Below are 20643 nucleotides of genomic sequence, written 5' to 3' on the forward strand. Positions count from 1 at the left end.
ATTTACTCCTGGAAGGGAAAGTGTGGGGGGATGGGAGGAGAGAAAGGGGAGGGGAGAAGACACACTGGCTTCCGAGCTGAAATCCATGGATTCAAAGCTGATCTTTCTAAGACATTCAGAGAAAAAAAGGACTTTTTAGTCACAGACCCCTAGTACAGACCTTGATGGGGTGAGCTGATGTTTCAGCTCAGGAACTTCCTTATTTCCCCTTTTGGTAAGGATTAACATGCAATGCTTAACTGGGGAACTGTCAAGATGTTACTAACAGGAAAAGAGAGTATTAGAAACAAGCCTTTTCAGTAACTGCTGGTCCACTGCACCAACAGGAGCAGTCACCTGTGATGGTTTTATAGAAGAGTGCTGATTAATTCTTTCAGTGTATTTCTAGGAAATGAAAATACTTTGGGCAGTTGTCTGGAAGGCTTCTATGGAGCCTATGTAAAGTCTGATGTTATGAGTAAAATCAGTGGCTCACCCTGATTTTTTCTTAGTGATCCATTTTGAGTTGTAGGAAACAGGAGGGATGGCAGTCTTGTCACACCTGCTTAAACATCCCTTTAGACATGGCAAAGAGTATCACCAGGCACTTTCAAGGTGACAAATAAGAGACTTTCTCCTTTATTCCTTTTGACTTGATCTATCACCACACCTAGAAAAGATCCCCTGTGTAGGGGTGGAAGTAGTTCACACAGTACCTAATTAAGGCAGCGGGAGGTTGTCTCCTTACCGAAGCCACGATTCTAGGGCAAATTCTATTGGTCTCCTTTTGTTCAAATGCCCGACATGAACTCCCACCTTCTTGGGTGCAGATTAATCCTGCCCATAAAATAACCTAGCATTCTATTGCGTGATCTCAGGGCTGTGCTGATTTACCATGCCTGAAGGTCACACAGAGGGAGAAACAAAAAAGAGAAGTGCAGTTCCTTTCTGCTCATCTGACTTCAGCTATGACGTGTTGTGGCCGTGTGCATGCATGAGAGCGTTCTGTAAGGCTGTCTTTATCCACCTGCCATGGTGTAGACACTTCAGAGGAGCCTGGCTGCAACTGGACTTTGAGGCTATTCAGATTGGGGTCAGAACAACCAACATCCCAAAATGGCAAAAGGTGGATAACTATTGACGAAGAATTCAAATGAATTTTGGAATAAGTTTCTTTAAAAACATCTTTATTTTTTAATAAATGTAATGCCTAGTCACTGCAGAACAGCTTGGAAATAGAGGGAAAAAAGAATAAATGAGATCATCATATTCACTCACGATGCAGCCATCAAGTAGCAATGACTTTTAATATTCTGGTGTATTTCAGCATTTGGGGATATGTACGTGTATGAAGCAAAAAACTTGATTACATGCATTTTCAATGCCTTACAGCAAATCTGCCTCTCTTACATGTACCAAAAGGTATAAATTAGATTTTTTATTTGGTGAAGCTGATGAGTTAAAATACAACAGAGCACGTAAAGATCAAAGATGAAGTGAGGAAAGCCAGAAAACATTTCACTTAAAAATTTGAATGCAACACATGATTACTGAGCCAAAGAAAAACTATTTATCTGGCCTGAAGAATGTTATTTAGATCCCAGGCTCATTCATGCTAAACAGAGGCAACATTTTCCATTCAGTTCTCCAAGGCTCCTCTTCTCCTGGAAGTAAGAACCCCTCCTGTCCCCCCCCACCCCAGCATTCCTATTTATGGGCTTAATGCCCACAATTGAGAAGGATAAGTTTAGAAAGCATTCATTGCCAAAATGATGATATTTAAATGGTAGGTCAACTTTAAACAAGGTGATTTTTTTAGGTTGTGCCAACCTATGAACATTATTCTTGCCATAAAACTATAAACTAAAATCCACTAATAAAAAGGCCAGAAGAATAGTTATTTACAATGATGTATTAAGGAGTTTGAGCTACTTTTCTTTCTCTCAAGAAGTAAAAAGTAACTGAATTTTTAAAGATTAAAGATTTTCTACCCAAACAAGACTTTTGTTTCTTTTCTTATATTTTCATTATGTTAACAACTGAAACCTGCAGAAGAATTTATTTGTCAAATCCTCATATTTGACTAGATGCAATCACTCAATGCTAACCTCAAATAAAGAAATTGTATTTGTGGGAATTTTCATTATCATCACCATCAAACTCATGTAGAGACACAGCCATTTGGAACATTCTCTGGCCAGGGAGCAGCCTATGAAGTGACGACATGTGCTACTTTCAGAATACATGCTTCTTTTAGGTTCTTCTGTGAACTATTTATCGCTTTTTGTCTTGAGAGATTATGGACGTACGTGTACATCTAATACTGCTAGTTGCTTTGTATTTCTAGTTCTTCTTTCAGTGTTTCTCTTTTCTTGCCAAAACTGCCTATTCTGAACAATGGAAGGACAAAGAAGTTAAAATTTATCTATTTTTTAGAAGGGGAAATTGTATGTAGGTATGTATTTGTTTTTTGCAACACACGCATTTCTCAAAGTGAAGACAGTAATGGTCCATTTCCCAGAGGAAGTCCTGCCCTTACGGCTTGTCCACACACTCGAGGTCATACGCCCTGCAACGCTGCACACTGTTACTCTGCAGGCCTAAGGCATCTGGCCTAGTAATTCACTTACTTCTCTCAGCTTAATTCCTGCAGTCAATGCTATTCTCTTGCTAAGCAGGCCCATTTGCTCTTGATGGACAATTACAATCTCTGGATGTTCACAGATGTGTGTGCAGTGTGTAAGTGTGTAACTCCATCCTATTCTGCAGGGTCTGGCTTTACACTTGTGTACAAGTGGTTTTTTAAGCGAATGAGGCCAAATCAATTTTAGGCAAGAAGTCAGGACACCGGAAGAGCAGAAATTCTGAGATTTTCAGTTCTCTTATTCATTAGATGGTTGCTCAAAGCTGGACAAAAGCTGCCACTGCACTGGAGGCTGGCAGCTGAGGGCTCATTACATCTTGGAACCTCTCTCAGGGATTTGCAGACAGGAGTAGGGTAGGGGCTTTATGTGGAACTCTGCCAAAGTGTCTGAGCAGGCTGGGTTCCCTGACAGCCTAGGGAATCAAAAGCTTTCAAAATACAGAATCAAGCTCATGAGAGATCTTTTTTTTTAAATGTGGTACTGAAATACCAATTATTAAGATGCTAGGAAGCAACGGAGTGGATGCAAACCTCTTTAGATTTAAACCAATAAGGGAAATCAAGTGCTTTGAAGTTAGTACAATTAATAACAATAATAAATGATGATGCAAATTATAATCTTCCTTGGAGAGTGTTTTACACTTCATGAAGCATTTTAAAGCACTCTAGTTCATTTATTTCTTACAATAATAAGATGGGATATACGGCACTAGAATTCTCATTATTCAAAAAAATGTAACTAAGAGACAAACGTATGTATGAAGTGATAGAAGTGATGGAGCTGGGACTCAAACCCAGGTGTTTTTTCCATTAATGTTTATTCTGCTTGTTAACCTTTTCCTTCTTTCTCTTTTTTACCTATTTAATGGTTTCATGGTGGATTTGGTTTTTCACTGGGTGATATTACAGCTGAGGGGAACTGAGCCACAGGAAGGTATCCACTCTACACTGGTTGAGTCAGTGCAGTATGATTTTGGACTACACATGCATGTGGTATATTTTGATTGAAAACCAACCTTTTGAATTTTTATACTTAGGTAAGCCAGTTTAAACAGTTAAAAAATATATTTGTAGTTTTTCTGCACAGCAGGAAGAACTATCCTTCAGGGGCCTGCCCTGAGGCCGTGTGGTTAGGTTCACAAGCTCTGCTTCAGCGGCCCAGGGTTTCACTGGTTCGGATCCTGGGTGCGGACATGGCACCACTCACCAGGCCACGGTGAGGCGGCGTCCCACATGCCACAACTAGAAGGACCCACAGCTAAAATATACAACTATATACTGGGGGGATCTGCGGAGTAAAAAAGCAGAAAAAAAAAAGATTGGCAACAGTTGTTAGCTCAGTTGCCAATCTTTAAAAAAAAGAAAAAGAAAAAAGAAATATCCTTCAGTCCCCGGAAAGGGGGTGAGCAAGACCAAGATGAACCTGCCCATTTCTTGTCTGACCACTTTAAGGCTCTGACTCCTCATCTCACCTCCCATCTGGGCCCCAAATTCCTGGGGAGCTCAGCTGAAACAGAGGCTTTAAAAATGCAGAGAAGCCAGTTCTTATTTTTTTTCTCTCCCAGCTGCTTCTGTTGTTCCTCTCTTCTTCCTCCTCCTAATCCTCCACTATGTCTACCTATAATACCCAAATTTATGAGCTTCTTAAGATAAATATTCAATATGCAATTACTGATAGACGTGTAGTAACTGAAATTTATCTGCATCAATGGATATGAGTCAATGAATGGCCCTGAGTGAAATGGTGTAAATATTTGTCAAACTTCACCCGAGCCTATAAATTATAGCTCATAATTAAGCAGGCCATGTCCTTCTTCGCACAGCAAGAATCAGATTAACTGCGCTGGACCAGCAGCTCTGCAAGCCAATCACTATATGAACCTCATCACATCTCATCAATTAAAAGGGCATGACACCATTCTCTCATTTGCAGGGATTAAATGAGTTGCCAAATGTGAAGCGTAGCCTAGTGTGTCCTGTAACATAGCAGCTTCAACATAGAATCGTTATTACTTTCATTATAATGATTTATTTTAGGTCTGGAAGGTAAATAATGTAAGAGTTAAAGAAATGAGCAGATGATGATTTCAGACTAGTGGAGGAATAGGAGGTGGAAATGATCTTTTGGAAGAATGACAAGAAATTAAACAGTAGAAATAGTAATACAAGGATGTGATAAACGAGGACATTTTAGAGAGAAGAAAAGAGCTTTCACAAGTCACAGCCAGGCAGAGAGAAATTAAGGGGAAAATATATGAGCACCAAGTGACGGAGAGAAAAGGATCAATGCGAGAGGCATGCGAAGAAGATTTTGAAGAATGATAGCTCTATCTTCTGCTGCCTTCTCAACCCCAGTTACGAGGAAGGGAGTGCATTTAGCTCAAGCTGAGTCATAGGATTTGGGGACGAACTTACACATGCCCTGTGGATCATATGGCTGTACAGGAAAGATGCTGTGGATTCAGTCACCAACAGCTTGTCTCCCTTAGAAACATGACTATAAAGTAAACTCCCTTAAAAACAAAATGCAGTTCTGATCCAAAGGAAGACAAGGCTTGCAGCAGTAAGAAGTGGTAGGTGGACCCTCCACCTACGCAAAATGGGAACAATGCAGCTCAAAGGCCTCTAACTTTGAGAATTTCCCAAGAGAGAATGTCAAATAGCCAATGCACAGGTCTTTACCACAGGAAGAACGACTTCCACATTGTGGTCCACTATGAATAAAGAAATACAATGGATGATATGTGAGAATGTAACGGGATGGGTAGAGGGAAAAACGTCAATTTCCCCTCGTGGTAGTGACATCTTCTTTTTCATTCCTGAGTTTTATTCAGCTTCTACTTCATAATATGGTTCCTCTTTCCTCTGCCATTGCCCTTGGAAATATCTCAAAAGACCGCTGATTTTGTAAGAGCACCTTCCATGGATTTTCTCAGTAAAATCATAAAGCTGTCATCACTGAGGAGAGATAAATGTTCCCTGAGAGGGGAGACGCAGCCTTTCTCCCATGACCACAATGCCTGCTGCTTCTGGAGGCTATAAATCCTCTGACCACCTTAATTTAAAAGGTAAACTGGTTTGGTTGGCAAGTCTGGCAAGTCTTAGAATGGAAAGACACCAGTCTGTCTGCTGCAGTCCGTGGAGGTGCCTCTGCAGAGTTACATTCAGACAAATGTCCTGTGACTTAGGGCAGTTACTGGGCTCTCCTATAGGCCATTCTGAAAGGGACGGTTGGTGACCTGCTTTTGGGCTTCAGATGATAAGCCCACTCTTCTTGGCAATGTGTTACATACTTTTAACCTGCCAGCATCCTTTAACTTGTTAGCCCTGATCACCCACTTTATGCCTTTCAGACTTGATTTTAGTGGCTAGGACTATAAAATTCATACTAAGAAAAAAGTTGATCTTCAAGAATTTAATCTATGATTAAATTTGACACTGAAATGATCACAAGTTTGATGATCAGTGAGAAAGGGTAGAGAAAAGGCACCTCTTGAAATTCAAAGCTCTTTGTATCAGCGCCTGCTGATTCAATGCTCCAGCTGATACACAATGCAAACATTTCCCAGGATTCTTGCCTCATTTAGTGATATAATACACTATCTGGGAAATGTATGTCTTTTAAAAAGGATTTGGTAAATCAATTCATGGTTTTGAAAGGATGGAGATGCTTGCCTTGTGTTTTTTAAGTACTTGTTCTTTCCACTTTCCCCACTGTAGCCAAACGAGGAAGTGATAAGCAAATATGTACCTTTTCCCCTGCATTTCACCTGCAGGATGTGCTCTGGAAAAGCGTTCTCTGAATTTGTTGCCGTGTGCTAGGCTTTGTGTTGTAATAACTGACTATCAGAATGGACTAGCACAATGGAGACTTGTCCTACCCAAAACTGGCAAGAAGGTAAGACATGTGGATGTCTCCTTATCACCTTGTTCATTAGAAAAATACAGCTTTCCACCCTGTTACCCTATGAAGGAAGTATCAGTGTCTTCATACTGTGAAGAGAGAAACTTAATATGTCACCCTTTTGGGGGATGTGTGTAAAACAGTGGGAAGAATACGGCAAGATTTAGCATGAATCATAGATTGCAGTTGGTGCATCTTGGCTTCACTAAGGGAGAGATCTTCCTGTGGGGCAGCTTCCCTGAGCCTCTCAAATTGAGATTTAGAGACGATTACACATGCCATTTCCATACAGAGTAAGTCCTATGGCCCTCAGCTTCTTTTCCTCACAATTGCTAGGTACCGCTTTGCTGCTGGTGCTGGACAACGGAGGCTACTGCTAGACTGTTGGATGGGATCTTGAGCATGTAACTCACAGGGGTAGTAGGGATTTGAACTGCCTCACCCTGTGGTGTTTTCAGCTCCTGTTGCATTTCGTGCCTAATGAAGTGTGTTAAATTTTTACATGTTCTCAGCCATCAGTATGAAATAATTTGCAAAATGATGATATTGTGAGGTTTGGAATAATAGTTTTTTCTTCAGCATATGCTTAATGGTTATTAGCTTAAGGACAGAGACGCAAAACTTCAGGGTTTCTGCTTGACCTGGGATTTACTGATGGTCTCAGCAATGTCAGATTGTATAATTTCAAAGCTGCTTGGCTTTACCCAAACCCAAACCTCTATAAGTCTTACTTAATAGAAACGATCCAGAGTTTCTCACTTTTGGAAATGTCAGGGGCTCATTATAGGGAAGAGGAGAAAACTAAATCTGCTTTTATAGAACAGAGAGCCATAATGCCTAAGAGAAATTGTCTTGCCACTGGAGCTGAAGCTCCCGCTGTACACGCCCTCGGTCACTAGGTAGATTTGTGGGTAGCAGGCACATTTGTCCTTGTCCCAGGATAAACGCAGTGCCTATCTGGTATCACAAACATGAAGGAGTAGTATTACAAGCCCGGAAAAATACTATGAAAGACTTGCCAGGGTAGCTTCTAGAATGTTGAGTTGAAATGCACTGAAGTAGATAATGCATTCTTTATAACACTCCAGGTCTACCCTTTTAATTCCATTTGTGTAAGGAATGAAACCCATTAACCATCACCTAGTAATGCAATTTATAAAAGCTCATTATAGACACCCTGTTCCTTTAACTCTGATGGCTGCTTGGCAGGAAAAGTACACATTAGTGAGAAAGTATTGATTTTCTATGAGCCTAGAACCATGGCTCAGTTATTGAACAGAAAACCTAGTTAATCTGCTTATTGTTATCATGAAAGAAACACAAGGAAGGAGTACATATCCAGATTCGTATGAGGCACATTGCTATGATTTTCAAAGGCACTCTCTGGAAACACGAAGCGCTGCCAAATGCATCAACCTGCTTTATCTCAGCTCCTCCCGTCCATGGAGTCCTGGACAGAAGTCAGATGACCTGGCTCTCGCCCTGGCTGTACCTACTTCTGGAGGCCCTGAAACACCATAGTTGACAGCAGGCACCTTGATGTAAGATAGATGTGTGTTCCGGGGCAAAGTATTCACCTTCTTTAAGCCTCAGTTTCCTCAGATCCAGGTGGAAACAACAGTAATATGTACTTCATAAAACTGCCTTGATATTAAATGTGATAATTTATGTATTGTGCACCATGCCTGGCTTGTACACAGTAAGAGCCCAATAAAATTTTAGCTGTTGTCATCAATTTTATATTAGGTTAACTCACAATTTGAACCTCCCAGGTTCCCCATTTGCTCATCGGGTCTACATTAGTGCTTCTGAAACTTTTCCTCTCAAGTACCCCTGACAGCAACTGATCTGAATGCATCTCTCGGAGGCCAAACTTGAGTGTAACCTGAAGGGGGAGATCTCAACTGCAAAAAATCCTTTACATTTTTCTTACAAATTTTCTTAATCAAAGTTTGCATTTTGCTTCATAATAATAATAATAATAAATAATAAATCTTTGTTTAAATGTTTTTAAAAGTATCAGAGTTCAAACTACCTTCACATTTGACGCTGCAGGAAGAGGAACTGTGATCATCCTGTGGCCCCGGGGCCCCTCAGCCCACCTGCAGTGCATTCCAACACATGCCTGCTACTCCAAGTGTGCTCTGCGGACCAGCGGGTTGCACCCCTTTAGAGCTTGTGAGAAAGGCAGAATTGGGCCTCAGGGAAGACCCTCAGGATCAGAGCTGCATTTTATAAAGATCCCTGGATTAAAGGTGAGAAGCATTGAACTTGATGATCTCCAAGGAACTACCAGTGCTAACCAACTATGATCAAGTAAGATGAGGAAATCAGCAGTCATTGAGCATCTAATGGGAGTCTGACATTGCACTAATTAATGTGAGGAACACAGAGATGACAAGGATGTGTCCCTTCTCTTGCGAGTTTTCTAGCGAGAACAAGGGAGCAGCAACGACCCGGCCCCATGGGAACCTGCCATCTGCTCCATTAGAAATTTACTCAGCTATTTAGAGGTCATCCGCCTTTAAAGAGAAGCGAAAACAAAGGAGATTGGTGATCTTAACCTACAAATCTTAGAATAAATGACCATAATTCTATTTCCCTCTATTCTCTTCTCCACCTCCTCACCTATCTCCAGCCCTATTAAAAAATTCCTCAGTATTCTAATATACTATTCTTACATTCCTACACCTATCATTAGTGTTGAAAAAAATTAACTACCTGGTGTGAAGAAGACGTAAAAATCTATTTTAACAAGACTGGCAATAAGCAGTTTTCTTAAGGCAACTCTTAGGGTGCATAATGAGTCGTCTGTGTATTGCAGACACCTGTTTACAGTGTAAGCTTCCAACATGCTCTCATTTGACTCTGTCGCTAATAATTCATGGGATCATTGAAAGTTGCAAGGTGGTGAATGGTTTTCCATATTTTACAGAGCCCTTACCTTCTCCCTGAGACAGGGCTGTATCAAGTGGTTAAAGTTTGATGTTGTGCAGAGTGACATTTTCGCCTGAAAACAACAGATTCCACATTGCAATGACAGCATGTCAAGGCAGAAAACGCAAAGTCAATGGAAGCCCAATTTGACTGCTTCTCCTAATGTCTACATGTGGAACTGTGTCACAAAAAGTGACAATGGTGGCAAAGTGTCATCTGTGGGCCCAGGCACTTTGGAGAAGAGGAAGATAACAATAGAACCAGAGGGTTATCTGAAAGGGTGGGTTGAGGGAGTCTGTGAAGAGCCCACCTGGTTCCTCTGAGTCTGGACACAGGGAGGGAAAGGAGGACACTCTACTCTGCTTGTGAGAAGTGCTGATCTCTCAACTGTGGGCCCATCGCTTGATGGCATTTATGATGTTTTGGTCCTTTTCCTGACTAACTTCATGAACATATTATCAGTACCAGCTGCCCCTTTCCCACTTGCTCACTTTTAAGCTCATTCCATTCAGCTTCCACCCTTCCCCATCACTTAAATGGCATGAAGTCTACCAATGACCTCTCAAGTTTCAAGTCCAATGGCCTCCTGAAAGATCTTCTACTAGACTTTACTCCAGTCTTTGAAACAGTTTTGTCTTTTAACATCCCGTCTTCCTTTGGCATCTCATTATCCCGCTTCTTTTCAACACATCTGGTCTTCTCTTCTGTGTTTCCTTTAATGGTTTGACCCCTCCCCCTGTCTGTTAAACACAGCCACTTCCTTGAAGGCTAGTCTCTGCTTTCCTCCAGCTATGGTCTCATTTTTAGATACTCATCCACTCCAACAACTTCAAAAAACATTTCACTGAAAATATCTCCAGAATACACATATCAAAATCTGAGGTTTTTATTGCCAAGGATCAAATAATAAATCTCCCACTATCTGCCCGGCATTTGCATATGATTGACAATCTCTCCATTCTTGCATCTAACTCTGAACACTAGCCATCATCCCAGGCTGAGTGCCGGGCTTATTTGTACCATGAAGACTTCAACGACTTCTAAGCCTAGAACCGCCTCTCTCCCTCCACTGAAGTTGAGATTCACACAATAATACTTGCTTTTTGGTATTTCACAGAGCTATTTCTCTCCCCAAGACAGTGTACCATTGAGCAATTTGATGCTGTGCAGAGTGAGATTTCTGCCTTGCATCACTCACTCATTTAACAAATATTTATGGAGTGTCCCCTGTGTGCCAGGTACTGTTCTATGTGCTAGGAATAGAGGAGTCAACAGAAAAGGGTTTGCCATCAAGAAGCTTATATTCTGGAATGGAAGGGGGATCCAGTCAATAAAAAAAAAAAATATATATATATATATATATATGGTGCCTATTACCACCTGAGATAGATAGATCAATCTGTCAAAGTAATAAACATCATGATAGATGATAGATATCTATCTATCTCAGGTGGTAATAAGCAACATGAAGAAAAATAAATAAAAATAAAGGGGAAGGAAATGATGTGTTTGTAGAGGAGGGCTATTTACTTAGGGTTGTCAAAGGAGCCTTCCTGATAGACTGATAATGAGCAGAAATCTAAAGGAAGAGAGAACAAGTCATGAGGACAACTGCAGGAATCCCAGGTGCCCAGAAAAGAGCATACTTGTTGTGTATGGGATACAGTGATGAAGCCAGTATGGGCCAGGCAGAGAGAGAAGGGGATGGTGGTAGGAGATGATATTGGAGAAGCAGCAGGAACAGATTACAGAGGGTCTCAGGTCCCAGCAAAGACTTTAGACTTTACTCTGGATGAGAGGAGAAGATATTATAAAGTTTTGAGTAAGAGAGTTTGAGTATCATGACCGGGCTTACATTCTGTAAGAGTCTTTCTGGCTGCCATGTTGTAAATAGGCTGCAAGGACTTGTGTGTTCAAAGATGGAAGCAGGGATTGCAGTGAGGAGATGATTAAAATAATTCAGATGAGAGCTGATGGTGAATTGGACTGGGAAGTAGGTGTGGGGCTCGTGGAAGTGGTCAGATATTATATGATTTTTAAAAAGATAGAGCTAACAGCAGCAGGAGAGAAAGAAAGAAACAAAGATGATCCCAAAGTTTTAGAGCAACTGGAAAAAGAGGTGTCAAAATACAGAAGGAGTAGGCCTGGGGCTATGGGAATGCGGAATTCGGTTTTGGACTTTTTAAGTTTGAGGTGTGCATTAGGCATAGAGGTAAAGAATCAAGGAGGGAATTTGTTACATCTGCCCCAGTTGCCTCACTGTGAGATGACCCCTGCACTGAAAATAAAGCTTTTAAAATGCTGTATCGCAAATGGAAAGAGACCCCACAGGGGAAGGAATGAGGCATACCACACAAACTGCTACTGCTTTTTTGCACGCTACACACTGAAAACAGTCATCCATTACATAAAGTGGTTTCCATTATATAATTGAATTAATACTTCAAATAGGCCTAGCCATTTTCATATTGTTAAACCAATATTTTGGAAGAACTCAGACCTTTCGTCTTACTCATTGAAAAAACTATGAATGTAGTGTAAGGTGAAATATTCATACAGTTGACGAATTCACTTATTTTGTTTATAAACAATAGTGGATGAAATATACTGTTGCATGACTTGTGGATACCAAGACGGGACAATGGGAGCACGCCTTTCAACAATCGGGAGAAAGTCCCTGAAAGGTGGATCAGCTACATGGTCTAACCATGGACATCTGCCAGTCCCACCCACGAATCAGTTGTGTGGGCGCTAATTTCACCAAAATGTACATGGAGCCTACACAACTGATTTCCAATTTCCCTTCATTATTTATGAAATAATTGGAAAGTTACACTGAAAGTCTGCCTATCTGAAAGGGCCTCTTGTGATGTACGTTCGTTTTGAGACCTCTCTCCCTTAAAAAGTGTGTGACTTTTCTCTCCCCTGTGACATACAGGCAAGTCACTGATTTCCACTTTTCTTTTTTCTCTGTGACTGCCTTCCTTCTCACTTTATCTAATTCTGTCCATTTTCTTTTTTCAACTCTACAGGAAAAGACAGAGTACAGAGGAAGGAGGAAAACATCAAAACTCCAGTACTCATATGTAAGCTCAATCTTGGATGCTCTTTTCGGAAGATGAGGTTCTATCCAAGTGCAAATTTAATACATATTTGTTCAAAGTGGTAATGTTAACAAATGTCTTAAACTATGAGAGCAATAGAACTTTCAAAATTTTGCATTTCTTCGATGAACTTAAAAATATGCTCAGCCAGAAGACTCCAAGAAATGTCTCTTTTGTGTTCCCCCTGCCAGAATGTAAATGTCACTGAGCACAATCAACGTAAAAATATCAGCATATACTCCCCTTACACCTTATCATGTGGAGATGATAGTTTATTTATACTCAGCTCAGACTAATATGAACTGGTCAGATCTAATGTGCTGCCAGATAAGTAAATAAAAATTTTCAGTTCTTTCAAAATGTGATCCTTCTAAATCTAAAAAAAAAACCCCGTTCATGAAAATGCAAGGATGGTCAACTTTCTATAAAAACCATGAATCTTTTCAGCATTTTCCCAGTTTCTGAAGGTACAGGAAATCCACTCAGGAAATACATTATCACAGGTTAATAAAGCACTTTATAGGAAGGGGGAAACAAATGAAGACATTAAGAGGAAGGCCTTCATCTTATTCTCCTGCCTGACTCCAACCAGCATGTATTTGGACAATCAACAAGGACTGAAAGACAGCCAACTCAGACAGCATGGAGGCGATCTGTTTCACACAAGATTAATCAGAAAAAGCCCCTGACACACGGATGTGCTAACTCACAGCATAAGGGTTGACAGGACCAGTAGTTGTCCAAGTCACTCCTGATGCAATTAAACTCCAATGGTGAAAAACATTTAAAGTCACTTTAGTCAAAGGTATATATCCTTTTGGAGGATCTTGAGAAAAATTACTTTTAAGGATCATCAATAAAAAATTTCCATTAAATCCATCTACTTCAGTAAAATTACTCTTAAAGATCATCAATAAAAATATCCATTATCTGCCACCTACATTTTATGCCAGCTCATTTTCAAAATGCTACTCAGCAAATCAGTCAAAGGACTTTGGATAAGTTAATACCAGAGAAGCTAATATTTTCAAAATTTTGGTTTTAAAAAATGTGGTTGCCGCAGCAAATACACTTTGTTTTTCACATAAACAGTGCAAAGTAATTATTAAAGACAATTTTACCCTCTTAAAAATAATCAGTACAATATTGCAAAGACTTTGAACATCAACAGTTAGTCCACACTGTGAGTTAATTAATGGATTAATAATCTGGTCTTGTGTGTGGACAATAAAAGCAACTTTGGAAATTATCCAATATCAGGTAGTTACAGAGATGTGATAAATTAAATGCTGTTATCTGGCCAACATAATGGCTATTCTTCTGTTTAAAAGACCTACTAAGTTTATTGATATGATCAGAAGCATCTTGAAATTATAGAATGAAAGAGGAAAATGATGGAATAAAGAGACAGCAATGTAATATTAACTACTTGCTTAATATTAGAAATGGCTTAATAGCTTATAAAACTTGCAAATTAATCAACAGAAACACTACTGCTTGTTCAGAGGGTGATAATTAAAACCACAGAAGTAGAGCTGAAACAAACCTCTGAAATCGAATTCATATAGCCCAACTCCCACATTTACTGTGGAAAATAAAAACAGAGAGATTATGTACCAAGTGCCCCATTGACACTAATTAAAACAGAACACAGACTGTATATGGCAGATGCTTGATAACCATTCCTCTTGCTCTGATATCTGAAATCTTGTATGTTCTTGAGGCATCCTTTTGAGTTATATGATCGCTGCACAATAAATCAAATGCAAATTACAGGTCAGCCCAAGGGAAAAGATAAAAAAGGAACAAGCTAATAAGTGGGAAGAGACCAAACTCAAGTTTGTTCTAAGGTGTCTGCTATACTTCTGAGGTTTTCCTCTACTTGAGTACACGCCATCATTACAGCCAATAGTTACCATGTCATTTATTTCACTGTGTGCTCTGTATTGTCTCCAGTCAGAAATGTTAGAGCTAATAGCTGGTATGTCATTTATTTTACTGTAATCTCTATATTTTCCATTCAGATATATTTGCTGTACAGAAAATAAAAATTTTCTGGCCTAAACAGCTGAGCAGCAGGTAATCTGAAGAAAAAGTACATGTTTCATTTCCTCCAAGTTGCACATTTGCTCACTTCTAACACAGAAGGGTGTGATAAAGTGAGAATCCCCTGAAAAAAAAAAAAAAGCTGAGGAGATATGCTAATTTCCCTCCAGTTAGGGTACTCTGCCTAATCCTGGCAGATGAAATGTCTTCATGCTTAACAGCTCAAAGATAAGAGCATCTACAGCAGCTTTCACGCCATGACTCCTAATCGAGTATGTTTAATTCTTCTGCCTGAGCAGTTAAGTAAAATTTTCGGTGTTTTTAGGAGTCACATGGCTTCAGATTTATGGTCTTATTGTTTACCATCAGTTTTCAAGAAGTCCCTAACGTGGGCACGCTTCCCCTCATTCTTCTCTGGAATTATGATAATTTGGTGGAGAACCTGTGAGGTGATTCTCATCAAAGGGAAGCCCACTGGTCTTGCTAGTGCCCCCTTGATGACTCTGTCTCAGTGAAAAACGATGGGGTCATAGTGATTTCATCACACTTCCAGGGGAAGACCAAATCTTAATCTCTTGAGACAAAAGATAAAACCATATTAAAACAAACAACTCTGAAGCAATCCCTAGAGAATTAAGATACCAGTGTTATAATATCTTTTAGGACGGCTACTCATTTTAAAAGGCCAAACAAAAAGATAGCAGTGTTTTACGAAAGCTCAATAATTCATATTCTAATATTGGGAAGATATCCAAGTGTGTGACAAACAATGAAAAGCGAGTAAAGCACATTTGTAGAGTTTCTTGAAAAATAACTGTGAGGCAAGTCAGCGTCTTTCTCTAGCCAGCTAGAGCGGCCAGCAAGTTCAGGATTTGGCTTCCTATTGACACCTATACCAGAAAAGATAATCATTTTCTATTTTATGGTATCTGCAACTAAGCCATTCACAAGCTACAGGCTGAGTCTTGCTGTAAAATGCACATCATAGCTGTGTCATTCAAGCATGTCATAATTTACTGAAGACACTAGCAACACTGTACTTTGGTGAACAAACCTCAAGTCCAGGGTCCAAGGCTTAGGTTTGAAACTTGATTCTGTGGTCCACTATTTGAATGCCCTTGGAAAGAACCAGTTATCTTCTCTGAACCCTGACCTTTACCATCTTTAAAATCCATTCAAGTTCTAACATCCTGTAGCTGTATACAAACACATTATTTTAACAAATCGCTATTATGTGAGAAGGCAATAAGGAATTTAGAAGCCATTGTATATACAGTTTGTTGAACATAAGGAGAATTTTATAAAATGATCTCATTCATTTGTGAACATTAAAATACATGTTAATATTGCAAGTTTCTCAGTGTTTGTTTTCACTAGGTCCTCCATGAGAGCAACAAAGTGGCTTTTGTCTCTGTTTATTCCAAGGCCTTACCTGGAGTCCTGTGTATAGGTATTTCTTTAGCCGATGTCTGAACATTAATTCTGCATCTCAGAAGCTTTTTGATGAACAGACTGAAAGCTCTCAGTGGGCAGGGACTTCCGTCTTGTTCATCGTTGTTTCCCTGGAGTCTGCTACAATGCCAGGCATAGGTACTCAGTAATATATAAACAACCACACACATAGCTAGCAGAGCTTTTTCTCCTCCACGATCGTGACAGTGAAAATCAGGGTGGAAAAAAGGGTACAGGAAAAAATAGGATTTTTTTCTTATTAGCCTTGCTTTGCCAGTGGCCAGGTTGCTCAGAGGAAGAGAGATGCTGGAAGACAGCCAGAGCTGTGGACAGTGGTGACAGTGAGATGCAGGGAAGGGAAGTGAGAAAGCCTCGGCTGTGTCTTGACCTGCCCAAGTGCCTCTCCTTCTCACTGGACACTTCCTCTTCTTCTTCTTGTTTTAACCAGTATTCTGAGTAGGATTTATAAGAGTAAATACATATATTTATCGACATATACACACATTATTGCAGGCCTTCTTGTACCTGCCCACGCTCCCAGTGTGTATCTGGTATTCCCATGTCACCATCACTCTCTGATCTTTGCAGGGGAATCCACAGGCTTTTAATCCTGTCTCTTTACCCAACTCTGTGAGAACCTGTTTCCTCTTTCCCGCACCATCTTAGTGTCTGTGCCTAATGAAATACCTTTTCTTCCCTCAAGCTCTCAGAACTGTCAGAGATTATACTGGGCCTTCTGTTTGGTTTGCAATCTCTCAGGGCAAAGCACGTCTTAGGATGGCCAGCAAAACGTATCATGACCTCAACACCAAAAACAAAAATTGATTAGAAAAACTGAAATGCCAAAAGTTGCATTTCTCTGGCTGCTTGAGAACAGAGACACGCAGATGGGTTCACTTTTCTCAATTCTCCTTGATCAGCAGTTCTTGAAAGATATTGCTGAAATTGTTCAATGCACCCCTTTTAAAGAAATTTTATTGATCTTGACAAGTGGTAAGATGTGCTATTTTTTCCTTTGGAAGAGGTACCTACAGATATTTTCTTATTTTTTTTTGTGGAATTTTACTAGTAAAAAACAAAACAAAATAGCTTATGGGTGAATAATTTCATTGTACACTTTCTTGTTAACAGTTCTTTTCACAAAGTACACCTTTAGCATAGTACACAGTAAATGAGGCTTTACCTTCCAACTGACTGTGATGTCAATAAAGCTGTATTTCAAGGCATGAGCCCAGTCTTGGCTCTGTTGTGTTTGTGCTCTAGGAGGCTAATGTAACTTAGGAACTAATATTCTGTGCAAGAGGTCAGAGAACTTATTTTATACTTTTAGCTCTGCTCCTAACAGTTTTGTGTTTGCCTCTGTTTAGGTTTGCACAATTGCCAGGCTAGAGAAAAGAGATTTATCTTAAGTAATCCTCGAAAGGATAAAATGGAACCAACTAGATATTCATTCAGTGTGGTTGGGAAGGTGGTATTCTGGTTAATGACTGTAAAAATATACACCCTATTTCTTGTCAATTACATACTGTGCATAGACTGGCTAATTTTCACCAAATCAGTTTTATCTTCCTCCTGAGCATACAGGTAGAAGACCTCGTCCAGACTCCTTTGTATTTTGTCTGAGTGCTACCAGTGGACATGAGCAGAAGTAATGCGCACCACTTCCGGCCTGGCCCATAGCACCCTCCAATGACCAACTGTATGTGCCCTTTTCCTCTCCCAAATGACTGCAATGGAGAGACCCTTAGGGTGATCATGGGAGCTGTATTTGAATGTGACAGAGCTGGAGGATGGAATGATCCTCAAATTATTGCTCAGAGAAGAGATGCCTGACCAGGAAAACCCAAAGTAAGCTCTTGCATAAGTGAAATGAAATATAAGCCAACAGTGTTTTAATCCACTGAGTTTTTGGAGTTTACCAACTACATCAGCTAGAATTTCCATAATTAATACATATTCAATATACTTTCAAAGAATTAAAATAGGATAAAATATACTTTATAATCGAACGAAATTTCATCTTTCTTTGGTGATTTAACACGTACTGCAGTCTTTCACGTGGGGTCATCCAAATAAAAAATGTAAGAAAAGTCTAGTTGCTGGAGCTTAGTGGTTGTCTGATTTCCCAATATTAAAATATTTGCCCTATTTGGGATTCGGGGTAGGAAAAACCACTTAGCAATTTAATCTCAGACTTATAGTCAAAATAACAACTATTCATATTAATGATGTACTTTAAATATATATACATATGTAACACATATTTATTTATGTTATACTTACATGTTTGAATATTTAAAATATTTTATGTGTAAAAATCTTTTTACATATATTGGCATGTTTAATCCTCCAATTACTCTTTGAGATACACAACACTAACTTTACATGTTAGAAAATTATGGGTAAGGTATGTTGCCATTTACTTAAGATCAGACAACTTGCAAATAAGAGAGCTGTAGGGGAACTCCGCTGTGCTGATTATCACGTTCATTTCTCATTAAAAGAGCAGCTGAAGCGAGTTGTTGCCACACCCTCTCAGCCCAGGCAGCTGGCTCACACTGCAGTCTGGGTCTGTCTATTTCATTCCACCAAATTCTCCTAAGGTCACAGAGACCTCTGAATTGCCAAGTCTAATGACTCTTTTTCTCTTTTTATTTCATTTCTGTCAGGAATCTGGGTTATTGATCATTCTTTCCCCTGGAGACTCTTGTTTCGGCTTCTCAGACTTGATTCTCTCTTGGCTTGCTTTCTTCCTTTCTTTCAGGCTTCTGCACAGCTTCTGCTGCACCCATGCCCCGTGGACCTCTCACTCCGCATGTGGGTGGCTTTCCTCAATGGCCAGAATTCTCTGCTTTTACCAGCCATCTTGAGGCGGGACTCTGTTTCCTCAAATTACAGGTCCTCTGAGTTCCAGACATGGCTCTTCAGCTGCTTGGTGGATACTATGACTTGATGACCCTGGCACTTTGGACTCTAGACATCCAAAACCGAACTCACCATCTCCCACTCTCGCCCCGCCCCGGTCTTCCTGCATTCTCTATGTGAGTTGGTATCATTCATAGTTACAAACATATTCCTATTTACAAATGCTAATCCCTTAGATTTGAATCTTCTCCTCATGTTCCCTCCTGGTTTGTTGCAATCACCCCCTAATTAGTCTTTCCTCCTTCTGTCTGGCCCCACTGTCAACCACCTCTACATTCAAGCCAGAGTGGTCTTTCTGAAAAATAAATCTGACTGAATCTGCTTGCATAATGTCCTTTAATGGTTCCCTATAACTTCTAACTCCCTGGTTTAGCTACAAGATTTTCCACAGCCTGGCGCATTGCTCTCCAAACTCCTCTCCTGCACTCTCTTCCCTCAGTTCTTACCCTGCCTTCCATTGTGCTAAATGATTCTCAAAAGCTGCTCGACACTGGTGTTGTCTCTTTTGCCTAAGAATAGGATTTATCTCATAGGAATGTTATGAGGACGAAATGAGCTTATATATGTAAAGTTCTCAGAATGGTACTTGACACACAGTACTTTAGAAGACTTGGTAATAATTATGATTTGCTTTTGCCTTACATAGCCTAGCACAGTGGACAGAAAATATTAATATAATGAATTATGCACGACAACGGGGGGCAGGGAATGCTCTTAGGGTGTGTTTTAGAAATGAAATTAAATCAGACTCCATCATGACTAAAGCAATATCCAGTCCTCCTGAAATTAAATGGACATCAGAGGAACCACAGGCTAATGCTATTGTTGAGGAAACAGAAGAAGATGGATTAAAAGTGCCCTGATGAACCCTTCAATGTACAGCACACTCGAGCAAGCAACCCGAGATAATATGTTTAAAATATTAGATTGGTTGATATCACGAAAGCCCTCGGACCTACTTCCTAAGATCACTTATGCCCACGTGTACACACACACACACACACACACACACAGAGACAACAGGATTTTTTTAAACATAATTTTACCCAAAGAAAATATTTCCACTCCCTTGTATAGAAAAGGCTCCTAAATGCCAAAGCAGGAAGGATCCACAAGCTGAACCTTCTCACAAAGATTAAATAAAAGCCACAGCCCATTGGTGACAGCTCCTTCCACAGTCAGTTTTGAATTTATTTTTTCATGGAGAAACTAACCCTTGTCAATCCCAGATGATACATGTGGGATCAGGAGAAATCATGATTCGAGGCAAAAATGAGCGGAGAAATCCACAAAATATCAATAGAGATAAATTAGGTAGACATAAAAATAAAAGAGAAAGAGAAAGAAATGTCACACTGAAAGAAGAGAAAAGAGTAGGACAAACATGGAGAGGAAGCTGAAAGAGCACAGGGAAGTCAACGAGGTGGGAAGAGAAGAAAACAAGCTATCTCTGTGGTCTCCATGCAGGCGGACAGAAATCCAGGGGCTTACGTGATTTATTTTTCTATTTTTAAACCCTCAAATGCTCATCTCAACTAAATTCCCAAATGCACTTAAAATAATACAGCCTTCATAACTCAGAATTTAACTTCCAGAAGTCCATAACTAGGTTTTATAATGTTTCCCATCTCATAATTTCACCTGATCTATAT

The 20643-nt window shown here is 39.9% G+C and overlaps 1 protein-coding gene across 15 annotated transcripts in view; it reads right to left on the bottom strand.

Annotated features, from left to right (window-relative positions):
- CHRM3 (cholinergic receptor muscarinic 3) overlaps positions 1–20643 on the bottom strand; it is a 453733-nt gene that overhangs the window by 86763 nt on the left and 346327 nt on the right. Inside the window, exon 1 of one of the 15 annotated variants that reach the window (XM_070263991.1) lies at positions 16047–16186. The exons of the other annotated variants lie outside the window; for them this stretch is intronic. The gene's annotated coding sequence lies outside the window, so the exon portion shown is untranslated. Of the gene's footprint in view, positions 1–16046; positions 16187–20643 lie in introns of those variants that run through there. 15 annotated transcript variants of the gene reach the window in all.

This window comes from Equus caballus, chromosome 1 (genome assembly GCF_041296265.1).
Source record: "Equus caballus isolate H_3958 breed thoroughbred chromosome 1, TB-T2T, whole genome shotgun sequence".
Taxonomy (NCBI): Eukaryota; Metazoa; Chordata; class Mammalia; order Perissodactyla; family Equidae; genus Equus; species Equus caballus.